A 21,176-nucleotide genomic window follows, 5' to 3' on the forward strand; every position below is an offset into this window, starting at 1 on the left:
AAACAAAACTCTTTTTGGGATCTTCCATAATGTTTAAAAGTGAAAAGGGCTCCTGAGAGGAAAAAAAAATGACACTGTTTTAAATCACTCATTTTCCTAGGAAGTATTTTTGTTTTGCAAACAACAACAACAGTGCTTAGTATTGTACTTGTGCTTTCAGTTTTGTTCTAAGTCTTTCCCAAGTCATACTGTAGATGTGCTGTATTACAACACTATAATTTCTAACCAACACAGCCATGAACTATGCTGGCTGGGAAGAATGATACTTTTAGTCCAGCGTTTTAGATCAGTTTGCTATGTGCAACAAGATAACAGGAAATATAAAATGGAAGCGAAAAGATGGAAGAACTCTAGCTAATAGAACCGTTTTAGTTGGCATTTTTCTACCTTTAATCCACTGGAAAATTTTGAAAATATAATTCTGTAAATGAGGTTCAGCAATAAGAATGCTTTTGTTCTTGCTTTGTAGTTGTCAGCAGATGCTTCTTTTTCCTAGAGGAAGAAAACTTTTACCAAATTGTTTAATTTTGGTGGTAAAAAAACCAAATAGCACATGTCTGATCGCTATATTAATTCTTAGTATGTAAGCTTCTTCATGGCTGTACCAAAAACTTAATTCTGAATCTGTTCAAGCGTATACTTTGTGTATTCTGCCCGCATGTATATATTAAATCTTGGAAACTACAGACAGGAATTTTTTATATTTAGAAGCCTGGTCTCCTATTGTGCGAAGCTGTGATGGCTTAAGTGTGGTTTATTGTTGGTTGGAATCATCTTTTAAGTCATAGCCGAGCAGACCATATTATGGCTTAGTGTAATGTGTGAACTAGAATACTAGATCACACTGTAGCTACCACTTTAATAGCTGGGTATTTTCTCTCTCACTACTTTTTGTCTTAATATCTGTAAGAAGTGATACTAATCTCCTTTCTCTTTTTATTGGCCCTGATTGGCTTGCAATTTTATTGATCCATCATTTTCTTAGTTGTGGCTTACCAAATAAACTTTAATCCACTGGATTTCTTTCTGCTATAGGCTTAGTGTTACTACAGCAGGTAGCTGCAACTCGCCAATCTTGGCTGATTTCAAGAAAGCTAAACAGAATTAGATCGAGAAAAACATGTTTGTGTGTGTGTGTGTGGGGGGGGGGAGCAAGGCAGTTGACTATATTGGGAAATTGAAAAAAAACACAGAAAAAGAATAGTACATAGATGTACCCATGTAATTGCCCAAAATCAAGCTTTTTTTTGGTCACTGTTGCAACTAGTCTTTAGTTATAAACGTGCTTATGAGAAAAAAATCTTACATACCCAGGTATGCTCTCCAGTTTAGAAAGCATCTTGGTTTCAGCACATGCATTAAAGTAGGACACCCAGTGTAAAGATTGTGGGCAGGTGTGGAAATTGTTAAGCAATCCATATTGTAGACATTTGATGGCCTGCCACTCCCTGCGTATACCTTTCAGATTTGCTTAAGTATGTTGGCCACTGATTTGAAAATTCTGCTGTAGAACCAAATAGCAACAGAATGAAATATTTATACCACTATGTCGTTTGGGATTCTCTGTGCCACTGTGTGTTGATTATTTATGCAAGTGTATATGCTATGCTGGTCACCTGATTTACACTCTATATTTTGTTTGCTAATGGAATATGAACCTCATTTAATCACTTTTGCTGCACTGAGTTCTGTACGGACACTTATATGCTGCAGCTGGACCCAGAAATACTGTATGTCAATGATGGCGAATCTTTTAGAGACCAAGTGCCCAAAAACTGGCCCTCCCCCCGCTCCACCCCCGCCCTGCCCCCGCTCCACCCCCCATCTCTCGCCCCGCTGCCCGCAGGGCCACTCACCGCCTCCAGGGCCCGCCGCAGATCGCCCAGGCAGCCCAGCAGCGCTATGGGGTCACGCTTTCTGCCCGTGCCCTGCAGCATCAGCTGTGCACAATGGGGTGTGAGCACAGAGTCTTGTCTACGCTGCCTGGCTGCCATGTCCTTGGCTGCACTGCTCCATGTGGGCCACGCTCAGGGGCGACTCTCCTTCAGGGGGGCTGCTGGAGAGGAGGCCGCGGGGGGAGGCGAGGCTGGGGCAACAGCACATGTGCCCACAGAGAGGGTTCCGAGTGCCGCCTCTGGCACCCGTGCCATAGGTTCGCCACCACTGCTGTATGTTATCATTTGCATTTCTGTAATGAAAAAGAGAAATGCTGAAGTGGAAGGAATATGGCTACATAAAGGATGCCAAAGCTTAGATTTTGGCAATTTGGTTCTGAATGGCTGTCATTGCTATATCACATCTGCTGTTCTAGTGAGGTCCTAACAAGTAACTTGATATAAACTATTTGGATTCAGTTCAGTCTGCTTTCTGACTAAATTTGGGAGTAGAAAAGACCTTGAACACAAGAGTAAAAAAGTGTCTCTAACACATCCTTCTTGATCAAATGATACCACAGTATGTTATAATGGTTTCAGTAGTACCCCAAACGCAGTATTTAGAAGCTGAGGCTAGAGAGTGTAGCTCAGTTCTGCAGCATTGAATTGCCTCAAAGATCCATCCTGTTCTTTTGTTACCACAAACATCAAGTGTGTAAAATATGTGAGTAGCCCTCATCTCTGACTTCAAAGCCTCCCGCTTCCACAATTGGGCTAATTTTAATGCATTTAGGAATTTGATTTTTTTTAAAGGAAAAATTGATGTTTTTTAAGCTTTGTAGAAGTATAAAATTCCAGTGTCATCCTTTAAGCCGAGCTTATTTTGGACTCTTTGTTTGTCTATTTTGGGAGTATGACCCTGAGCACACTATGCAAATCCAGGTATGGTCTTTAAGCTGATGAACATGGAATATATTCCTGATCTGCATGAAAATAACTTGAACAGGTTCATCTTCCATTTTCAAGTAGAAATCCTAATCCTAGCATTCTTCAACAGATTTTTAGAGGGTATTCTAGGTCAAATGAGTATTTACAAGCTGAAGTTTAATCCAGGCAAGACTTACTCTGTGAGTCAGGAAATCTGCTAGTTTGGATAGAAATGTTGAGTGAGATTGAAGTTTCCCCAAGTATCAGGAATGTAGATTCTTGGGAATGTAGTTGCAACCCATATAAGCATTGTTGAAGACTGTATTTGATGTCCATCAGTGTAGCATCAACAATTGAGAGATGGTTTGAGTTATCTTGTTGAAATAACCATACTGGCTGCACTAGTGCCTATTCCAACATGACTGCAATCTAAGGAGATTTGTTTTCTGAGTGTGTTCCATGCACATAGTAGAATGTTTCAAAGAAATTTCTTATCTGAAACTTCTTCCACAAAATTTCCAAATTGCTCTTAAACAGCTCCGAGTTCAACAAAATCCAAACGCATGAGGCCAGCTAATGATAACTCTGTCTTTTAGATTCTTGCCAAATTATCATGAAATTAGGACATAATAGTCCGCCTGGACTATTGCAACGCTCTCTACATGGGGCTCCCCTTGAGGTGCACCTGGAGGCTCCAGCTAGTTCAGAATGCGGCCGCGCAGGGGATTTTGGGGGCCTCTAGATACTCCCATGTAACACCTCTCCTGCGGCACTGGCTGCCTGTGGCCTTCTGGGTGCGCTTCAAGGTGTTAGTAACAACCTTTAAAGCGCTCCATGGCAATGGACCTAGGTATTTGCAAGACCGCCTCCTACCAAATACCTCCCTTCGACCAGTCCGCTCCCACAGAGAGGGCCTCCTTATTGTGCCGTTGGCCAGTCAATGCCGGCTGGCAACCCCCAGGGGGAGAGCCTTCTCTGTGGCAGCTCCTGCCCTCTGGAATGACCTACCCCCTGACCTACGCACAACTGCGGACCTGCGCCTTTTTTTGCCGAGCCCTGAAAACCCATCTATTTCATGCGGCCGGCCTGGCGTAGTCTTAATTAGGTTTTAGTATAGGTTTTTATATGGGGTATTTTAGAGCAGGCCTTTATTTATTTAATTTGATTTTAGAATAGATATTTATTGTGATTTTTATTATCGCCTATTCACCGCCCTGAGTCCCGTAAGGGAGATAGGGCGGTATACAAATCTAAATAAACATAAACATAAGATTTTGACTAGCTGTGCAGTATGGTTTAGTAGTGGCCATTACAATGCTGAATCCTTAATCTGACTCAGTTCAAATGGAAGGAGATGATCCTCTTTCTGTCCATTCCTTTTTTACCCTTTTCCTTTCAATGAAGCATTTGGTGACCACTGATTGCTTCTCAGAATGGAAAACCTTATACTTGCTCTCCCACTGCCACAAGTTATTATTATTAAGATCCAGCTTTTTAAGGTTGGATCACTGGGCCAGCGTCGTGTTCTAGGAAGTGATGTAAGTTGTAATGCTATTTTGAACCTGCATGTGGAGTTTGAACTACAGAATTCATTAGATACATAGTATGCATAATTAATAAGCACTGGGATGGAGTCAGATGCCAAATATATTGATGATGATGATGATGATGATGATGATGATGATGATGATGATGATGATGATGATATCCATTCAGTCATGTCCGACTCTTGGTGATGCTGTGGGCCAGGTCTCTCCACATCTTCTGGTCTTGCACTAATTATCTAATATATTATCTTCAATCAAATATATTGGAAGATACATACAACATGGCAAGGTGACTATGAATCAGTTTCTTTGAACTGGATTTTGCTTCGGTTTCAAACAAATTGGTATAGATCTTGCCCTGTAGCATTTTTTGAAACCAAGAATCTTGCAGGAACAATACCCAATATTCAAATTAATATCTCAACTGAAAATTAAATCATAATAGTGATATTTATAGAAAGTTAATCACTACATTGTATATAGAGACCAGTCATTGATAAATGAAAAGCTTGTTTTGCAAAATAAACTCTATATTGATTGAGTTTAAACTCTATATTGATTGAGTCTGAAGCTACACGCTTCAGACTCAATCAATATTGAGGCTACACGCTTCAGAAGAGCTTCATTGCGGTATGTCCAGGCCTTACTTTCAAGAATGCATGTGAATATATACTTGCCCAGATTAAAATGGTGTGGTTAAAGTCACTGTGGAACCTGGGGGCCTGTGAGTTCTAGTCCTGACTTGGGCAGCTGAGTGACTTTGGGCCATTTACTCTCTGTCAGCCCTAAGAAACAGGCAATGGTGAACCACTTCTGAAAGCTTGCCAGATAATGCAGAGACTGGTCCATGAAGTCATCAAGAGTAGGTACTGACTCAAAGGCACAAAACAAACAATTTAAATAGTTTGTCATCTTCTAGTTGCTGAAATTAGTGCAGCCAGTACATACTGTTTAACAAAAGGAAGTACAGCTCTTTGCTGAATGTGTCTTAAAATCTGGACAAACATTAAATATGAATCTTCATTAGAGAAAATGGAAGCATGTTCATGAACAAGTTTGGACATGGTTCCTGTCTGTGGTACACTTGTAGAAGGCATAGATTTTGGATTGTTTAATCTGTGTAATAATTAGGTAAATATAACTGGTGGCTTTTGAATAGGTATATCTTCAGATTTCTAGGCTTTTAGGGGAATATTCTTCCTGGAGGACCACAGACTGATACCATACAAATATTTCGCATTTTAACTCTATAGCCCCAAATATTTAACTCACATTTATTTATTGTTCTGCAGTTAGTTATACACATTTTGGAAATATGCTACTTGTTGGTCCATTCACAAATGAACCGGGAGGAAATTGTGTGAATTGCTTTCTTGGTTACACAGAAGAACCTCAATTCTGATTACTTTACTTGAATGGTACCAGAACTACAATGATGGAGTGTCGTACATCACTTATTTTGGTTCATCATGTATTTATTGTTTTGTACGCAGTGATTATGATTTAGCAGAATAGTGTTGAATACAGGTGGTGAATTATGGTATGTCTGCTGCTACTTGTATATATTTATTCACTGTAGGAATTGTTTCTATCATAAATATGTGGGAATTTTGATTTTGAATGTTTATTTGAGATCGTTTAGCTCTTAAAAACATTGTGTCTGAACTCTTTTGGATACAATGGTGTCTTTTGCTTATTTTTTCCAGAAAGGATGAACAAAGGTTATATGATGTAGAGCAGGACTTTTCAACCTTTTCACCCATTGTACCACTTTTAGGATATGGCAACATCCGAGTACCACCAGTCGCCTAGCAAGGTGTCAAAAACTTGATGACCAAAAAAAAAAAAAAGGAAAAAGTGATAAAGTACAAGTAGTCCTCGACTTACGACAGTTCGCTTAGTGACTGTTCGAAGTTACAATGGCACTGAAAAAAGTGCCCCCCCAAGCCACAGCCGAGCAAGACTCCTGCCTACCCACCCGGTGGCGCTCTTCCTCCTGTTCGAGGTTTTCATTGTTGTGAGCATTTCTGTTGAGGATTGGCAGCGGGGGTGGGGTGGGGGTGTTTGGTTTTTATTCCCCCCGTCTGCTGGGTGGTTGCAGCAGGTTTTGGTCACATGACCCTGGGACACTGTGACTGTCATAAATATGAATCAGTTGCCAAGCATCTGAATGTAAATCACAAGACCCTGGAGAGGCTGCAACATTCCACCTGATTGGTGCTTCTTCTAGGCTCAGCAGAAGTGCCAGGATCAGTGCTGCTTTCCAGATGATTGGTGCTTCTTCAGGGCTCAGCAGAAGCACTAGGATCAGCGTCAAGCTCCAGCTGGAGCCTGGCGCTGATCCTGGCGCTTCCGCTGAGCCCTGACAGCCCTGCAGCTCCAGCCATTTCTCACTCAGGCTTGTGCGGTGCTGCCACCGGTTCAGCTCATTCCCCTCCCCCGCTACCACTTTTCTAGGATGGTCGCGTACCACCTGCCAGGTGCCAATGTACCACAGGTGGTACCTGTACCACTGGTTGAAAAGCCCTGTTCTAGTCCAACCCCCCTGCTCAAGCAGAAAACCATTTTAGACAAATGGTTGCCCAATCTCTTCTTAAAAACCTCCAGTGTTGGAGCATCCACAACTTCTGGAGACAAGTCGTTCCACACAGAGGGACACACACAATTATATAATCATGTTAAAAGATTAAAAAAAACTATTAAATGATGCTTAACACAATGTATATCATCAAATAAAAGCATACATTATAATACATTTATTACATTAAATTCAGCCCGGTTTCGGGTATCCATTTATTAAATTATAGTCCAATACTGTAGTTTCTGGTTCCAAATAGGTAGGTACTTGTTTCTTCATTTCACTTTTCAAATTACATCCACTATAGTTTGCCCAAGTGACTCCATGGATGACACAGGATATGTTTGTCACATTCAAGTCCAGCTTTTTGCTTACCATGGTGCACTGAACCTCAGTAGTGGGAAATAATGGTAAGCATGAAAAAGACTCTAACCTGATCTGGAATACTGCACTGCCACTCACAAGGTAGCTGTTATGAACTTTTTCTTACCATTTTATCTGCTACTCATGATAGCAATGAACCACTTTTAGCATCAGGACTTGCTTTTAGCACCTGGTATTATGCCTTAAACACAGAAAAACAGCAACTGAGCCTAAAGTATCCCTAAGCCTGGTTCCCAGGCCTAGCCCTAATAGGTGAAGCATCCTATATTGCTGGCCTTCATCATCTTTATCCAAGATAAAACAGTGCTCTACCACAGGGCTTTTCAACCGGTGGTACGTGTACCACTTGTGGTACATTAACGAGTCACAGGTGGTACGCAGCCCTGCCTAGCCAAATGTAGTGGGAGAGGGAAAGAACCAGCGCAGGCAAGGACTTACTGTGAGAGAGTCCTCTGGAGCTGCAGAGTGGCTGGGGCGAGGCAAAGGCCCCAGATTCACCTCTGGCTCACCCTCCCCCATGAGAAAGGAGGAGGAGGGGGCGAAGACAGGAGAGAGGAAAAAAACAGCAGCCTTGGGAGGATGCAGTCAGCTCTAGCTGCACCGAAGGGGAAGGAGGAGGAGGGTGGGGGGAGAGGAGAGGAAATCAAGCAGGTCGGACATGAGCCAATCTACAACTGCTGTGGCAGCTACCTGTGCTGGCAGCAGCAAACAGGCAAGAAATGCAGTGGGGGAGGGGTCACCCTCCAAAAGGAATGAAAAAAGACAGCAATGGCTGGAGGTGAGGCAGGGAGATAGGGAGATGGAGAGTGGAAGGGTTCTTATGTGCTTTTGTGACTTTGAAGTTCTAGGATTTGTGCAATGTGGGCTTTGTGTTCTTGAGTGTTTGGCCATTTCTATTTGGGTGATGGTTGATGTCTCCTGTTAGCTTCTATTGCTCTGCTATTGTTAGCTGTAAGTTTTGCTGCAAGGGATTTTGAAATATTTTTCTCCTGAATGGATTTTGCCTGCCGCATTCCTTTACTTATGAATGGAGCCATTTGGGGAGGCTGCCTTAGCCGGCAGCCAATACTTACTACTTTTTTTTTTCTTCCTTAAGTGCTGGCTGCGCTCTTTAACTTTCCTTTCTAGCCAGTAGCTAACTCTTAAAGGGGAATGTTCTTTTTTAAGCTAGTTCACTCAGCAGTTTGTCTTTTCTGTCTCTGGATGTTTTTCCTTGTTTGATGAATATATGGAAGAGAGAAAATATGGAGGGGGAGTTTCAAATTATTCATTCAGAAGGAGGTGGGCATGAGAAAGAGGGAGGCAGGGAAGGAGGGAGGGATGGAGGGAGGGAAGTCTGCCTTAATACTTGGCCACCAGCAGCCCTGCCATTGACTTTGCTTGTCAAAAGGTTGCAAAAGGGGATCACATGACCCTGGGACACTGTGACCATCATAAATATGAATCAGTTGCCAAGCATCCAAATATAAATCACATGACCCTGGGCATGCTGCGATGGTCATAAGTGTGAAAAATGGTCATAAGTAATTTCAGTGCAATTGCAACTTTTAACAGGGGTGTTTTTTTTAGTCATCAAGTTTTTGACACCTTGCTAGGTGGTACTCGAATATTGCCATATCCTAAAAGTGGTACAATCGGTGAAAAGGTTGAAAAACCCTGGACTAGAAGACCTCCAAGGTCCCTTCCACCTCTGTTATTCTGTTATACTGTTAAAACATTCTTAACTACTTACAACACATTAATGGTATATTAGAAAGCTATTATCTCCATGATGTTTTAGAATCCCTGGTTTATTTAGCTGTATTACATTCCTTTATTTTATGTTTATATATTTTCTTTAACATGTTCAATAAAAAAGGTAAAGCAAATATTAAACTTCTAGCTGGTGAGTGAGAGATAGATGCTGAGAGCTTTGGCTTTTGAGGATATGGCAAATCTTATGCATCTGGTTAATTAATCTGGTTTATACAATTCCATTTTGGGAAGGTGTTCTGACTAATGCTGTTGTAATGAAAAACTGAGAGGGAACTTTCCAGCAACTTTCCAGCAACTCTGTTTTCTATTTAATTATTAGACTTAATCTGTTTAATGTTGAGTTATTAATATATTTCAGTATATAGTATATAATATATAGTAAGATTTTATAACACTGGCCCTTAAATATAATCTATTGATAGCAAGCAATAATGCCAAAAAAAGCTATGCACTTAATGCTTTCTTAAATGCAAGTTTAGATTTGTCTTGGGGTTTTGTGCTTTTTTTCCACAAATTAAAGATAAAAATAATATTTGAAAACAAACGAATCTTTGTAATAGCATGTCGAGCTGTGTAATGTTCCAAATTAACCATAGTTCTTACGAATAATTCTGCTAATACCTGTCTCAGAATAGGTGCCTGGTCTCTAAATAATCCATGCAGGATTGTGGTTCTTACCTCTTTTCTCCTTAAAGTTACAATTCTAAAAGTTCAGCTGCATGTAACTCTTTCTCTTTTCTCCCCTAGCATTTCTTTAAATATCTTCCAGATATTTTAAAAAATAGCATATGGGGCATGAAGCTTATCCTACTTGCACTCAGTAAAATTATTCCTTAAAAAAAAACAATCACTGATTTTAAATTAGTTGCTTTTTTTTACAACTGCTAAACTGGTATTTTTTGCTTCCTTTCTCTTAGTCTTGGTCTTCAGTCTGTAGTAATTACTGGTCTGGTGATCTTGTAAAATTATTGAAATAGATGTTTTAAATCTCTGAGGTATAAGCTATGAAGAAATAAAAAAGTTTTTTTTTTTTAAGTCAGGCATGGTTTGTGTCAGGTGCTCTTACTATTGTACTTCAGTCAACTTATGCTGGAGAAAGGTGGATTTTTAAGCACACCTGAATCAGTAAACTTTGCTAAATTCAGTGGGGCGTGTTTGAATCGTGCTATATTTGATATCTAGGTGACTGATTTGTCGATGTTTTCCATGGTGAACAGGGGTCATTTGTTACTTCTTTAAGAACTGCCAACTTAACCAGGAGGAAAATCTTGTCTCACCTGTTTTTAGTATCTTGTAACAAGAGCTTGCTATGAAATAAATAAATAAATAAATAAATAAATAGGCGAAAATGTTTGCCTCATAAAGACACAATTGTCTGTATATCTGCTAATAATACTGGAATCAGATGACAAGTTAGCAACCTCGTCTGGACAGTTTCTATATAACTAATGTAAGTGAATTGTGTTTTTCAAATTTCTCCCCCCCCCCCTAATTATGTCATCCTGCCTGTTTTTAATATCAATTGTTTTGACAGTGTTTAAGGTGCTGGATTAGAAGGAAAAAGACCCACATTCTAGCCCAGCTTCATCCATGGAAGAACACCAGATAATTTTGGGGCCATTCACAGTTTTTCGGCTCAGCCTACTTTTCCATGGTAGTGTTGCAATGAAAGATGGGGAGAAGGTTGTCATCCTGACCACTTGCACAAAAGACAGGATACAAACCTAACAATAAACAGAGTTGGAAAGCAAAGTCCTCATCACTACTACCTGTCTTTTTGAAAGAAAAAAAAAAGGAAATATGTTTTTAATTTGATAAGAAATGGCCTATTTCTTTTTTCCTTTCACTTGGAAGCTGGATGATGAAGAAGAAAAGAAAACAACTAGACACAGATGGAAGTGAAGTTCTGCCTGCCTGGTGCCTGCCTCTTGGGCACCAAGGACCGGTTCCATGGAGAAAGGTTTTTCCAAGGACCGGAGAGTGCGTGGTTTTGTGTGCTGCCTGCATCCCACGGATGGGGCTTTGCTTGTTTGTGTGGACCGGTTGCTGGCATGCCGTGACTCGGTACCGGTCTATGGACTGGGGGTTGGGGATCCCTGCCTTAAATAGTAAGGTCTCTATAGGTAGTCCTTGACTTAGGACCATCCATTTAACAATGAAGTTATGATGGCCTCAGAAAAAGTGACTGACAACCTGTCCTTGAAGTTACAATTGTCACACCCCCACTGTGGTCATGTGATTGCAATTTAGCACTTAGCAACTGGCTTGCACTTATGGTGGTTGTTGGTGTGTCTTGCGGTCACGTGCTCATGATTTTCAACCTTCCCAGCTGACTTTCGACAAGCAAAGTCAACTGGGGAAGCCAGATGGTAAAAATAGTCATAAAATCTGGTCCGGTCACATGATGATTTGTTTAAGGACTGCATCATTTAGCAACTGGAATTCTGGTCCCAATTGTGGTTGAACTTTGAAAACTACCAATAGTTCCTTTAATTGCTTTTTTTTTTTTTTAAGCACAAATTTTGCACAGGTCTTCTTGCCATATATTTTCAATTTACCATTGAACAGTGGGCTAGGAAGGCTCTAATACCTTTGATATTTTATTTTATTTTTTAAAAAGGAAGCACAAATTTTGCAGCAGGTTTTCTTGCCATGTATTTGCAATGAAAATGGAAGCTTTCCCTGTTGGATTTTTGCTTTGTAGGTATGAAAAATAATTTGATCCCAGTTGATCCTTTCAGTCTGGTGATGTGTGTGTATATAAGTCTACGCTGAGTAAGGAACTTACTCAAATCTAAGCCGGTGAATATAAATTGTGGGTTACCTTGCCCTTATTTGTGAACCCTGCTTTGTAGAGAATAGTTACGGAGGGAGAAAATGTACAACATAAAGGTTGCCAATTGTTCTGCACCAAACAGGAACTTCAGCTGCAGAAATGGGCAAATTTCTTCACAGCAGAAGAGCTGGTTAAAAAGTTGGCAAAACCCCTTGTTCCTTAAAAATAATATTATGAGAGAGAAGTGTACGAAAGGTGTCTGAGGGAGGTTAGAGTAGAAGAATGAGGACCGTAGGCTGCATGGTTGACAAGTAGAATTGAGAAGGTCTTCTTGGCTCAGCTTGAGAAGGGGGATGTTGGGTGGAGAGACACCTCTGTGCACACACAAAAGAAGCTGCAGGGGTTTAGATACTGTTACGTGCAAAACGGCAAATAATCATTGCTTTGCAGAAACAGGGAGGGGCTCCAGAAGTGGAGGATGTTCATTCATTGTTGAAGGGCAAGGGCAGCAAAGAGGCACAGAGGAGCTGTGGGGCAGGGTGGGGGGTGCTGGCTGCAAAAACCTCTTCCCTCTCCCTGCCCTATAAACAGTCCTCCCAGCTGGCAGCCTGAGGATTTGTGATAGTGTGAGTGAGAAGGGGGAGGTGGACAGATTTCTTCAGTACCTCTGCTGTGTAACTGTGGCTTCAGCTTGTCAGGCTTCGCAATTCAGAGGTGTTTTTTCTATGGGTGCGGTTTTTAAAGGCGATGAAAAACTTTCACTCTTGGTTTTCCCTGCATCTCAGTGTGCGTCTCCCCTTGATTAGTTTCTTGTTTTCTTTCCTTAGTGCCTTCCTGCCCAAGATGATCAAATGCAGGGGGGGAAAAAGATGATGCTGTGAAATCAGAGTTCAATCAGAATAGAGCTGGAAGGGACTTTAGAGGTCTTCTAGTCCAACCCTCTGCTCAAACAGGACACCCTATACCAGTGGTGGTGAACCTATGGCACAGGTGCCAGAGCCGGCACTCAGAGCCCTCTTTGTGGGCACGGACACTGTCGCCCCAGTCCTAGGCCTTCAGCTGGGTTTTATAAAACCTTTTAGCTTTAGGCCTCCGCTGTCGTGTGCAAAAAAAAAAAAAAAAAGGTTCAATCAATCACTCAATTTCAACTTGTGGGGAAAAAAAGATCTTGCAAAGTTGGAATTGATTGATTGAACTTTTTAGTCCCACCCAGTCTGCCGTTACCACCGCAGCCACACCCACCCAATGGCCACACCCACCCGGCACCCAACGATGCATAAATGGGTTTTGGGTTGCAGTTTGGGCACTCGGCCTCTAAAAGGTTCGCTATCACTGCCCTATACCATTTCAGACAAGTGACTGTTCAGTCTCTTCTTAAAGCCTTTAGTGATGAAGCATCTACAACAAGCTGTTCCACTGGTTAATTGTCCTCACTGTTAGGAAGTTTCCCCTTAATTCCAAGTTGCTTCTTTCCTTGATTAGTTTCCATTCATTTGTGTGTGTTTCCACCAAATGTGTGTTGTATCAGTTGCTCACACAAGACATATTTGGTACTCAAAAGTATATCTCGTTGTATAGGAGCAGCAATCTGTTTTTCCTCTTGTGCTGTCCTGGTAGGCCACTGCTGTCAAGTGTGAATTTAACATTTTACATTCATTTTTAATTCCTTGCTCACCCTCTGTGGCTTTGCTGAAAAAAGGGGTACTTGAATTGACTTTCTAGGATTGTGGTGATGAGGACAACTCAGTGGTATCACCTTTTAAAGTTGCTTTGTTTCTCTGCAGCAAGGAAATTGACACAGTAGGAGTTTGCCAGAAGTAATACTTTTCAGGAAGGGATAACCAGGATTTCAGAGCAGAGTTGTTTGGCGATAAATGAAACATCAATGTGTTCCACCCAGATGGCCTATGTGGAACTTTAAAAAAAACTTACTTTATCAGTTACAGGGAAAGCAAATATTTTATTTACCAGATTGTGTATTCAGGATGCTTTAGCAGAAATTTTGGCATTATTGGGTTTCTGGGCTTTTTCCTATGTTCATTCTCTGAAATGTTAATTTTGTGCACATCTATCAAGTAGCAACAATTTCTGTTCAGCCTAGAACAACAATATACTTCCATCCTACTTGTTCTAGAGATAATTAGACATTTATCATTAAATGCAAAGAAGATATCAAGGACAGTTAAGCATTAATTGAATCAGCATAATCCTTTCTCTGCTACCTGTTATTTCTTTTATGCAAAAGGGTTTATTTTGTATACATTAAGGATTGAGAACCAGCATGTTGTCATTATTTACAGAATGCTTTTATAGTTTTCTTTTTCCAAGTATAACAGTTTTGTTTTTGTTTTTATTAGTGATTAAGTAAGTGCAGCTCTTTAAACAATCTGCTTGTCTGGTGTTTGACACTAGCATTGTGACTTGAATTCTATGTGTGTACATTTAGGATATGGTTTTGAATCCCTGTTTTTGTCAGCTGAAGCAAGGGCCTGGTTCATAATAACGTCATGCACACTTTTACATTACGTTTAAGGGGAACTTTTTACCCCCAACTTGAAGAACAGTCTACAGTCAGAATCACAGAGTTGGAAGGGATGTTGGAGTCTTCTAGTTCAATTCCCTGCTCAATTCCTGTGAAACTAAGAGGGATGAATCATACAATATGCTTCCTATAGGGAATGCAAATCTCTCTCTCTCTCTCTCTCTCTCTCTCTCTCTCTCTCTCTCTCTCTCTCTCTCTCTCTCTCTCTCTCTCTCTCTCTCTCTCTCTCGTGTGTGTGTGTGTGTGTGTGTGTGTGTGTGTTTGCATGGGTATGAAGAATAATTAACCATCTGCATGAGGCATTTAGAAATAACACTTGGACTCAACAATGCCATAAAGATTGCTACTCATTGCAAGACCGGCCTGACCTTACCATCTTGTCTGGCTGCAGTTTCCAGCCAAAGATTCACTCTTTTGGAAAGAATCTCACTTTTGGTGCTGAAGTATTTTTTGACTTGGTGAGTGAATGCAATATGTTAACACCCCTGTAAACTCCAGAATTGCTTGACTGCCCCTTGCCCTGCCTGCTTCGTACTGGCTGAAAAGGTACCATTGTTTGTTCTGCAAACACTGGGCAATGTTTGTTTCCAAGGTGACTGTGGTTCTATAGCTGCTGTGTAGAGAAGGGGAAAAAGTTGGTTTAAACACCTGGGAGCATCTTGCTTTAAGAGGAGAAATGAGGGAGAGCAGGAAAAAAGGGCACACTTTTTCCCACCATTGTTTAGACTCCAGATTATTTCTTTTTAACTTTTCTCATCAAGTAGTCTCACATAAATAAAAGTGATGGTGGAGGTGGGTGTATATTTATGTTATCTTAATAGAGAAGTGTAGAAGACTATTACTGGATTGGTAGTGCAAAATATGATGGCATTCGGTGCACAGAGCTTTCATTCTTCACAGTTCCTTCGGATGAGAAACAATTCCCTTATGGGATATATTCTCAGCAGTTGCACAAAATGCTGATTAGTGTATAAAGTTAAGCTGAATGTACTGTGTGAATAATTTGAATTGGGCCTTCTCTTTTGCTGTTCTTGCTTAATAGCTGACAGCGCCTGTTAGATATGGATGAAGAATTCAATAATTTTGTGACTCTGATCCTTGATCTTTGGCTTGTATCTTCGATGCTTTTACTAGGATGACAACATGATACACATTGCAAAATTCAATGTTTGTATGTTAAAGCCACGTTCATGTGAACTTTAAAATGCGTTATGTCAGTGATGGCGAACCTTTTAGAGACCGTGTGCCCAAAAACTGGCCCCGCCCCGCCCCCATCCCCCGCCCCTCCTGCCCGCAGGGCCACTCACCGCCTCCAGGGCCCGCCGCAGATCGCCCAGGCAGCCCAGCAGCGCTATGGCAGTCACGCCCTCTGCCCACGCCCTGCAGCATCAACTGTGCACGATGGGGTGTGAGGGCAGAGTCTTGTCTATGCTGCTTGGCTGTGCTGCTCTGCGTGGCCCATGCTCAGGGGCAACTCTCCTTCAGGGGGGCTGCTGGAGAGGAGGGGGTCGCGGGGAAAGGCGAGGCTGGGGCAACAGCACGTGTGCCCACAGAGAGGGCTCCGAGTGCCGCCTCTGGCACCCATGCCATAGGTTCGCCACCACTGCGTTATGTGCTGCAAGCTTTCATTTTTCGCTTTCCTCTGACATAATTAACTACAATAAAAAAAAAGAGTTGCACGTATTTGTCTATACTCAGTTATTGGGTCCCCATATCCTTCTTGTGCTTTTTGTTTGATAATGGCTTATTAGAAAATCATAATTTGCCCAGTTTTTTTTTTAACGGCAATAGATGCTGTAAGCAGAACTTTGACTTTTTCTTAAAAAAAAAAGTTCTATCAGGTCTAGTACAGTTTATGCACAGGTTTCAGTAAACATTAACTACTTTTATCAGGGCTAACTGTGCCTTGAATGGTTTAGTAAAGAGACTGTGCTGAAAGACACCAACGAAATGAACAAGTCCAAGGTCAGAAAGATGGAAGACTTTGTATTTTTGATTTCAGTGAAGAAACTTAGAATTCGGGCTTCATAATTGTTTTTCTCCACATGTTGGTGTAAAGACGTAACACACATCAGAAAGAAGCAACACACATCAATCCCAGCATCCCAGGATTTTTTGTTTCTTTGCATTTAAATTGACCTGCATCATAAATGTCCTTGTCAAGGATATGTTAACAACAGACTCTTGGGGGGTGGTGGGTTATATGCTGATATAACTTACGCTTGAGTGAAAAGATTTAAATGCAATTTTTAAATTGGATCCTGGTTTTGGTGAGTTTGGATTTAACATCTCCTCTGAGGACTGATTGATAGTATTTATACTCTGCCATTTCTACATGCCTCATGGCCTCTCTAATTTTGTCCTCACATCTACCCTGTGAAGCAGATTACTTTGAAAGGGAATACTGTACAGGTAGGCCTACTTCAGTGACTGCCTTATTTAATAGAATGAGTTTGAAGGAACCTTGGAGGTCTTCTAGTCTAACCCCCTGCTCAGGCAGGAAGCCCTATACTATTTCAGACAAATGGTTGTTTAATCTTTTCTTGAAAACTTCCAGTGTTGGAGCACTTTTACAACTTCTGGAGGCAAGTTGTTCCACTGAATAATTGTTCTGTCAGGAAATTTCTCTTTAGTTCTAGGTTGGTTCTCTCTCCTTGATCAGTTGTAAATGATTTAGCAATCATTTGCAGTTATGATGGTGAAGAAAAAGTAATTCATGCATTTTTGACCTTCATGTTTCTATACTGGAAAGGAAAGGAAAGTAAGATCATAAGCACAGTTGCAGTTTTACTTAACAACAGCAACCAAGTTTCCTGTCCCAACTGTGGTTGCTAAATGAGGACTGTTTGTTAACTGACCCAACTCATTGAGTTTCATGATTGCCTTGGAAAGTCTGTTTCCTGATTCACTGAGTTGCAAATCTTAGAATAAAATTGTCACAAGTGGGTTGCTCTGCAATCTTGAAACGAGGCAAATTTAGTGCAGAATAAACAGGCTTTTTTGGTCACTGTGTTCTTTCCTCTTTGAGTACACTCTGTAACCCCCCCCTGCTATTTCACCATATTTTTTTGCTCTGGAAATTTGCAGGATTTTGATTGGAAGATGGTTTTAAATTATTCAAAGATTACTGTCTCTGTGTTAACATTTTGAGTGACATAACTACTAAAGTCATGGGAGGGGAATATTGTACAATGCAATCAAGGTGAAATCCTGGGCATGAGAATAGTTGCATTTATTCAAAGAAATAATTGGAGCCCAAAGATTGAGTGTACACACACACACACACCTAGGAATATTCCTTCTGCTTTTGTCTTTTGATTAATCTGTTAGTTGTCCATATCTAAGTTATTAAAAAAAAGAAATGAAAGCTTATGGAAAGGTTTGTGAGGTGCATTTTGGATGCTGTTCATAGATGTAAATGTTTTTTAAAGGACCTATAAACATAATTCCTGGGAGTAAAAGGAACTTCCTACATACCTTTGCACATGTGTGCACACAAGTTCACATCCATGCATGCAATTAATAATTAAAAAAATACACTCACTTCAGAGAAGTTTGAAGAGTCTTCAGATCAGAAGTACCAGCTGCCTCACTCCATAAGCAGTTTGCAAAATTTTGTCTCAAAATTCTCAGCAAGCTTGCATCCTCTAGGTATATTTTACATTTTGCCACATTTTATTTCGTGTTTACAGTGATTGGGCGACATGCTACAAACAATTTGCTGAATTAGCTTTCACCTGGTGTTTTAAAATGGTGGAGGAAAGAAGCCATAGTGGGTATTAACTAAAAGCTTGCTGGCATGCAGTTATATTGTTTTGGGGTTTTGGTAACTGAAAACCAGCTGCCTTGACAGAAAGTTTCATGAATGTTTTCAGTTTTTTTTTCTGTTTATTCTTCTATGTGTATGTGCATTTTCTGAACATCCCCCCCTCCCAATTTAAAAGAGTGCCTTGTGAAAGGAGAAAATGCAGATGTTAAGATGGATTTAAGCTGTCTAAAGTTTCTGGTACACTGCAAAGCTCTATTTCTCCAGTGATGGATGACACCTTCTGCAGTAACAGTGCACTGCTGTCAGTCATTGGATGCAGGCGCAGAGCAGAACAGCTGGGTGTAGCATAGTGATTGGCCCAGAAATGCCACATGGGGCAGGGAGGAGGTGAGCCTCTTCAGCCACGGTTGGCTAAATTTTCTTGCTTGTACTTTGGCCTGCATCTTTAGCTGCAGCTCTGAAAAGGAAAAGAGAGGGAGGGAGGGAGGGAGAGACAGAGATTATATATAAAGGCAGTCTTACAATTTCAGCCTCGGTAGAAATACATGGTGCAGCTAAAAATACAACTAAAATATCTGTTTCAGATTGTTCACTGCTATGAGTACTTAACAAATTATCTTGAAACCAGTAAATAGAGGATTGTAAAGGTTAAGAACCGGTTTGAGCAGCAGTCACTCATAAAACTCCATTTACATTTGTGCTCCTTTTGTTCGACCTGTTTTTTCCCTTCACAAAATAAAGCCTCTTCTCAAAACCCTTCATGCTATACTATTCGTGGCATATGTTTTACTTTGCATCCTTTTTCAACTGAATTAGTTAATTTGGATTGCTTTATTTGAGAAGCTTTGTAGCTTTGTAGTTTTGTTATCCTTCTTAGTTAAAAAAAGATATGGTGATCCATTTTCTTTAAATTATCTTGTTAAACGCACATTTGTATTAACTATTGTGCTAGGGCGGAGGGAGAAAATTGCTGGCATGGAATATAGGAGAGATCTTTGTACCCATTGTTAACAGGGAGAGCAAGTAATACCTCTGCTAAAAATACATTGATTGCAGACTTGTAGATATGCCCATCACTTCATGTATTTCAAGAGTTTGCTTTGAGACACTGTCCATTTTATCTTTGGGCGAGTGATTTGGTGTTGGTTGTAACCATCTGTTGTAAAACTGACCATTCCACTGCAAGGTTTTACAGTGGCATCAAAAGTATCAGCAGGATATTGTCCCGTGTAGGTAAGACCTTGAATATTTGGAAGAGGGCGTTCTTACTTGGCTTGGCAGTTTCAGCCAGATAAGCAAAATATAAAACAATGCCAAAATTAGAAATGAAAGGAAAACAAACTCTGTACATTTCAGTTCAGTGAATCCATGTGATATATTTAAATTGATGTAGAATGAGTCGGGTGATTGACTTGCTTATCTGCTGTGGTGATCAGTTTGCTGTTTTTGACTCACAAGGTTGTGTCTTAATTGCATTGGGGGCAGAATGGAACTGGCTCCAGATTTGGGGATTTGTTTTTGGTCCCCTCCCCATTAATAGCAGCAAGCTGCAACATTGACTCAAATACCAATTTTCTTTGAAGCATCTGTAATAACTGGCATCAAGCCTGCAAACCTGCATTGGGCAAGTCAGGTGACAGTTCAAAGTGGATGGGGTGAAGTTCTCCATCTTTGAGTGTGCATGATTTATTGATACGTTAACTGTGAAAAAAGCCTTTTTGTGTATGTTTTTCAAAAATAGCATTTCCATTCCTCAATAGTTTTCCAGTAAAAGTAAATGACATGCACTTTCATTTGGGCCATACTCTGCATTGGGTAGTTCAGTGCATGAACAAGTCTGAAACTTTGATCATCCCTGCTATTATTAGTACCTTTGTGGGCTACTAAGCAGGAGTTGTGCATGTGCATGTGACATATTAAGAATACCTAGGCCCCACTACTAAAATAATGTGCTGGCCATTGTGTACCAGTTTGGATTTCTGCTTGGTGCAGTTACCACCTAGTTAAACCGTGTCAGTGGCAGCAATACCATAGCAACGGCCTCTGGCATTTACCCAGCAGGATGAGTACTAAAGCAGTGCCTTGAGCTGAAGAACAGGTTGTTCTTCCTGGTGCTGCAACTGTCCATCTTGCAAGTCTTACAAGTTCTGCTCCTCTGTCCTCCTAATCATCGGGTGCACCCATTCTGTCTGTCTATCAGGGTTAGATACGGGAAGGAAGAGATCACACAGGAACAAAATGCTCATTGCAGCAAGCAGCTGCAAAATAGAACCATTGAGGAGAGGGTGTTGTGAGACAGAGTGCAGCTGCCACACACACACTTGAGAGTTTTCCATGCTTTCCCAGTGGGCTGAGGCTCAAACTGTCAGGTCTGTTTCCCCAGCAGAGCAGAATTCCTGCAACTACCTGCCTGCTTTGATACACACTACTGTAAGCACTTCGATAAGCCAGCTTTTGATGGTTAACTGTGTTGGATGGTGACTAAAGACGTGAAAAGCTCATTGGATCATTTTGACACCCTTCCCCATTCCTTTTCTCAACTCAACCTACTTTACACCCTATCTGAGCAACGCTAAGCTCAAGGAGAAAAGACAGGATAAAAATCTTACAATAAAAATATAAGTCAGATTGGACTGTTGTGATATGCTTTCCTGTACTGGTGGGGCAGAAGGTGTTAAAATAGATGCCACATTCATTTTAGAGCAGTTGCACCTCTTGCCAACTGGGTGATGAGGCCCATCCCACCTGGTCAAGCAAGGGGGGGGGGGTATGTAGCACATCCTGTTGGCTAAAGAATTTCAGCTAGTGGGGTCTAGGAAGAAAGCCTTCTCCAGCACTGGAGATGGAGGATCCACCCATGGGTAGTAGACTGTATTCCTGCCCAATCAGATTAAGTCAGCCAAAGTTGCCACGCCCGTCCTGGACCATAGATTCCCAGTCTTGACTTAATCTTGCCCATGGACGGACGTACAACTCTGGCTCTTAGGCAGGTATAGTCTTGATCATTGGTGAATCCTCCACCTT

This window comes from Protobothrops mucrosquamatus, unplaced genomic scaffold, assembly GCF_001527695.2.
Source record: "Protobothrops mucrosquamatus isolate PMUCROS unplaced genomic scaffold, P.Mucros_1.0 scaffold23, whole genome shotgun sequence".
NCBI lineage: Eukaryota > Metazoa > Chordata > Lepidosauria > Squamata > Viperidae > Protobothrops > Protobothrops mucrosquamatus.